We start from the raw sequence: 6,171 nt of genomic DNA, 5'->3' as shown, positions 1-6,171 counted from the left end.
CTTCTCCTTCTTCTTCTACTCCTTCTTCTTCTTTTTAATTTTTCAAGACAGGTTTTTCTCTGTGTAGTCTTGGTTATCCTGGAACTCACTCTGTAGAACAGGCTGGCCTTGAACTCATAGAACCCACATGCCTCTGCTTCCCCAGTGCACCACCACCACTTGCTATGATTTAGATCTTACAAGTTTCCCAAAGGTGAAAATCTCGGTTGCCAGCTTGTGGCATTACTGGGAGGTGGCAAGACCCACTGCTGGTATAACTAGGGTGTGGTGTGAGGAGAGCGGTGTCCACAGCACAGCCAAACTAGTTCTGTAGGGCAGGATGGGAAAGATCACTGAGACTAACGAAAACACCCAAAAGCTGCCTACCAGCCACAAGGTTTACTGAAACTTAGGAAGTCTGTGGCCCACGCTGGACCAGTAGCACTTTTCTTCTCAGCGATCCGTTTTTATTACCTTGCTTGCCACAGGAAGAGAGGCATTAGTTAAACTGCCCAAGCAGCCGCATCCTTGGCTTGCCAGCCTGCTTTGTCCTCCGATGACCAGCAATCTAAGGAACAGCTGACTTAGCCTGTGTGGGAAGTCGCTCTCCTCTTCTGATAAGGCTACTCCTCTGGCTCCCATGGAGGTAAGAGAGCTTCACCTCAACTGGACAGTCTGGCTTCAGCCCGCCTGCCATTGTCCCCTTGACTGCCCGAAAATCTTGGGAACAGAAAGGGCACTTTAGGGACTTGGCAGTTAATGCCACTGCCTTGCTTTTCTCAAAGATCATACTTGGGGCTTCATGGGAAGAAGTTAAGTTACTGGAGTGTGTCCTTGGGGGGGTCTGTGGTATACCAGCCCTGTCCTCTCTGCTTTCTGACTGCCATGGACTCCTCGGCCAGGTACACTGCTGACCAAAGCAGCAGAGCCCTGAGAGCTGGGGCTGAAACCTCTGATGAGGAAAGCCAAAACAAATCTTCCTACTTTAAAACTGATGATCTCTGTGTTTTACTACAGCTACAGAAAGCCATCTAGTGCAGTCACTTGAGCTCAATGTAATTCTCTGGAATAGGATAGAAACAGCTTACTTCTGCATTCTTAGAAGAGGCCACAGGAGGGACCAGGGTTGCGGCTCAGTTAGCAGATGCTTGCTTAGCCTCCAGCAAAGCCCTGGGTTTCATCTCCAGCATCATGGAAAAAACAAGCACTGTTGTGCCTGCACTGGAGAGGCAGAGGCAGGAGGATCAGAAGTACAAGGCCACTGATGGCTTCATAATGAATTAGAGCCAGCCTGGATTACATGAGACCCTTTCCCAAAGCAAAGCAAATTCACAGAGCATATGTGTTTAGACTGTAGACTGCCCTAAGTAGTATTTGACATGTAAATTCTAGCCCCTGATTAACCACTCCCACCCACTGAAACCTGTGTCCCCATCATGGGGACATAAATGCAAAGAATTGCTTATTTTATCTATTTTACTTGTATTCTTATATTCAGTTTTTCCAAGTTTCTCTCATTATTGTTGAAATATGCTTTGCATATAATCTGCCATTTTTTTTTTTCTGGGAGAGATCTGGATCGAATTTTCATTATTTTCAGTGTCCGGGTCACTGGTGTTGGTGTACAGCTGTCTCTGTCTGTAATTCTGTCCATCTCACAAGAACTGAAACTCCCCTGTGGCATCACTTCCTGCTCCTCCCAGGTCCTAGCAAGTCACTTAGTGGGGTCACACTGCTCTTATCTTTTTGTGACTGGCTTACTTTACAGATTAATTCTCATTAGCACAGTCAAATGTGTCAAGAACTTCCTATTTCACAACGGGACAGAATTTTATTCTATGGGAAGCACACATCTGGCTTATCCATTCATCTGTCAGTGGGCCCTTGGATTTTGCCCATGTTTTATATATTGTGACTGGCACTACTTTGGAACCTGGATGTGCAAATGTCTCCTCGAAACCCCACTTTCAACTGTTTGGGGTATGAACCCCGAATAAGTGTGGTCCCATGCTCCACCTCACTGCCCGGGTGTGTGAACTCTACTCAGGCAGAAGAACCACAGAACACTAGGCTGTATTTTACCCTACACCAACATCAGGTGATGGGGCTTGCAGGAAGCTCCAATGCACTGTTCAAGGGGTAGGAGAATGCAGCCTAGGAGGGGACCTCAGCCAAGCTGAGGCTGAACGAAGAGTCGAAGAGTTGGGGTTCCCAAGCTCCTGGGCATACAGAAGGCCCTGGACCTGTGAAGAGGTCAGGGGGTGGGGAGGGGTTGTAGGGGGGTGTATGGGAGAGGGAACTCAGATTTAGCTTAGTGGCAACTGTCCAGGATGGAGGAGGGATCTTCTGCTGGAGACTCAGGCTGCAGCTCTGTGCAACAAAGGCTTCCTCCCTCCCTCCCTCCTCCCTCCCTCCTTCCCTCCCTCCCTCCCTTCTTGATAAGAGAGGCAGTCCTTGGTTCTAAACTGTTTATTGATTATTCATCGTGGAGACTAGGGACATATACCCTTTCCTCAGGGTGGACCAGAGATTTTGCATACCTTTTGCAGGAAGGAACGTCTGGGAAGGGAAGTTTCATTGGCCAAACCCTCAGGGTCCATCTAGATACCTCATTAGCATGCAGAACTTTGTGTTTTTGCTAGATCACATTCTCCTGTGTGGAGTTGCGGTCACATGTTCCAGGCCAGGAGTCTGGGCAGGAGTAGGAAACTCCTGCTGTCCTCAGGTGGGTGCCAGGATTTCTGAACCCACCCAACCTTACCAAGTTTCCCGGCACAGTCCACTGCCCCACAAAAAAGGATGATTGAACCTTTGGTCTTCTAATATTCTGAGTACCGACCTGCCTGCCATACTCTATTGCTTTCCATTTCCACCCACAAAGCATCAGAGTTCCAATTTCTTTTAGTCCTTATAATGTTTATTGTTTTCCATGCATTGATATTGATAGTGGCCATCTCTATAGGTATGAAGCAGTGTCTCACGGTAGCTTTGATTTACATTGCACTAATAATTAGTGGTGTTGGGTACCTTTGCACTGGCAAACGTGTTAGCCTATTTGTGTATCTTTGATTTTTTGTTTTTTTGTTTTGCCTTTTTTGTTTGTTTGTTTTTTGTTCTGTTTGAGACAAGATCTTGCTTATTTATTTATTTATTTATTTATTTATTTTGAGATAGAATTTCACTGTGTAGCCCTAGCTGATCAAGAACTTACTCTGTAGAGAGGCTGGCCTCAGACTCAGACATCTGCCAGCTTCTGCCTCCTGAGTGCTAGGATTAAAGGTGTGTACCACCATGCTCAGCTCCATTTTATTCTCTTGAGACTGGGTCTCCAACTGAACCTGGAACTCACTGGTTTTGGCTAGACTGGCTGGCCAGTAAGCTCCATCTTCCATATGTACAGTGTGTTACATGCACTGCTTCCCTCATACACATAAGCAAATGTAAGAGCGTTTTTTAAAAGATCTCTAAGGGGGCTGGAGTGACAGCTCAGCAGTTAAGAAACTGGATGCTTTTCTAGAGGGCAACAGTAAAGTATGTGCTGCAGATAGACAGACACAGACAAAATATGTATACACAGAATTGTAAAACTCTCTATGATAGTACCCAGCACTGGGAGCACTGGATCATGGGCTGTCAGTCTAATCTTCCACCATACAAAAACCACTCAGTGGATACTCAGCATAGGAGAAATTTAAGATCCCTCTGGGTCACTGACATTTCTCAGACACAGGAAAGGAAGGGACTTTTTATCAACAGTATTCATTTATTAGTATCATTCATTCAGGCACTCATTTTGCAGGGCTGAGGATTGAACCCAGGGCCTTCCATATGCTAGGCCAACATTCTACCATTGAGCGACATCCCTAACCACATGAGATAATCTTATAAAACCTACAAAAAATATGGTTTTGTTAAAAGGATGATTTAAAAAAATACCCACAACAACAACAACAAAACCCAGAGTCTTATATAGCCCAGGCTAGTGCTGGGATTACAGGTGTGCACTACATACTCAGTCAGAGGAGACAATAATATTCTTATTATTCTTATTATTATTGATACAGGATCTCATTATGTCATCCTGGCTGGCCTGGAACTCTCTCTGCAGATCAGACTGGCCTTGAGTTTGCAGAGACCCTGCCTCTGCTTCCAGAGTGCTGGAATTAAAGGTATATCCCATCACAGCCTGTCTGATATTTTAGGACTAGCCTAGATCTTCATTCCTGGGTCCTGGAAGATATCCTTTACCAACCTATGCAATTTCTAGGCAAACATACAGACATAAAGCAATCAAGACTGTGAGCCTCCACTCTACCAGCCATACAGGAGACACTAGCTAGTGAGCCATGCTAGGCTTTATTTATAAAGGAGCTGGCAGCCACACTTCGGCAACCTCTTCACAATCCCCTCTCATAGTTATTATTGGCACAGGTGTTGGTCTCATGTGCAGTTCTCAGTGACTCACTTTCAGCAGTCGGTGGAATCTTCATCGAGGCCTTCTCTTTGGCAGGTTGCTCCTCCCTACTCCGTGAACGTTGATGCTTCAACAGCCAGTTTGCTTTTGAAACTGTCTCACCATGTAGCCCTGGTTGATCTGAAACTTCCTATGACTGGGCTGACCTTAAACTCAGAGATCCACCTTCCCATGTCTCCTGAGTGCTGGGACTAAGGGCAGGAGCCACAGTATCCAACCTTGATAAGTCAGTCTTCTGTCATTGTCCCCTCACACCACATGGGCCTGGGGCTGAACTATGGACACTGTGTGACTGATGATGGCTAAATGTGCTAAGTTGTTTTTTGTTTTTTGTTTTTTTGTTTTTTTTTTTTTTTTGTCAACTTGACACAAGCTGGAGTCATCTGAGAAGAGGGACTCTCAATTGAGAAGAAGACTCCATTGGATTAGCCTGTCCTGTAGTTCATTTTTTTCCTTTTTTGTTTGTTTGTTTGTTTGTTCTCGTCTACCAAAGCTTCAGTCCTTTCAAATGGCTCCTGGCCAGGAATTCCCTGGGAGCAGGATTTGGAAAGGATAGTAGTCTCCATCCTATACCATAGACTCCTGTTTCAGACAACATTTTGAAAATAGGCATTACGGGGGCATAATTACAGATGTAATGCACTCTTTTTCTGATGTTTTGCTGGGGGGGGGGTAGGGTGTAGCTAGGTAACCTAGACTATCCTTGAACACTTGATCCTCGTACATCAGTTTCCCAAGGGCTGGAATTCCAAGCCTAAGCCACCACACTTAGTTTACCAATTGGCATTCCCCCCGCCCCCGCAAATTAGTCTTGAATGCTCTAGACTTTGATGTAATGCAGGTATTACCCTTTGTGTAATGCCTTTCCTTCAGCACGCACATGTTGTTGTCATTTTGACACTCAATCCCTGCTGTTGCTTTTACAAGCACAGTAGTGTCCTATGGTTGCCTCCATCTCAAAATGCCACAGGTGGATTTTCCCCCACTGTGGGTAGATGTGACAGTTACACATCTGTTACTTCTTCCAATCTTCCTTCCGTTGTCTGTTCTGTCATAGTTCCTTAAAGGTAGAGTGGTTTTTAACCTTCCTAAAGTCGCGACCCGTTAATAGAGTTCCTCATGTTATGGTGACCCCCCAACCATAAAATACTTAGGCGATCTAACAGATGACGCCGCCCCCAAAAGGGTCGACCCACAGGTTGAGAGCAGCGGCTTCAAGAGTTTCTTTCAATGAGAGCACGACATTTTGTCAGTAGATGGCGCTGCAGAGCCATTGCAGCAGGAAGGAACTTGCATTTCCTTCTGGTGAGTTTGTTTTACTCTCCCCGTCTGTGCCAGCAGCACATGCATGGGCTATCTGTTTGTGTTTTGCCCCGACTACATGTCCCCATCACATTAACACCTACAAAGATACAACCCTAGCCCAGAGCCGCCTTGAACAATGCTCCCAATGAGGACACTGCCCATCTCAACTGGCCGGGACATGGACATTCGTGACTCCTGTGTGCCAAGTCTCAGCTTCTGCTCCAGGGTGCTTCCAACACCAGGTCTTGCACCATTCTGTCTGCAAGTAGGTTCATGACTCTTCTGGGCACTCGGTGTTTCTTCTGCCAAGGCTAGCCTTGGTAGCACAGCCGACTTCTTACATTATCATACATGTTTGCTAACAGGTTTGCGTCACAGCTTCAGGAAGAGTCCCGCCTTCCAATTTGTTTCCT

The sequence above is a fragment of the Mus caroli genome, chromosome 4 (genome assembly GCF_900094665.2).
Source record: "Mus caroli chromosome 4, CAROLI_EIJ_v1.1, whole genome shotgun sequence".
Lineage (NCBI taxonomy): Eukaryota > Metazoa > Chordata > Mammalia > Rodentia > Muridae > Mus > Mus caroli.
This window is presented reverse-complemented; position numbering follows the sequence as displayed.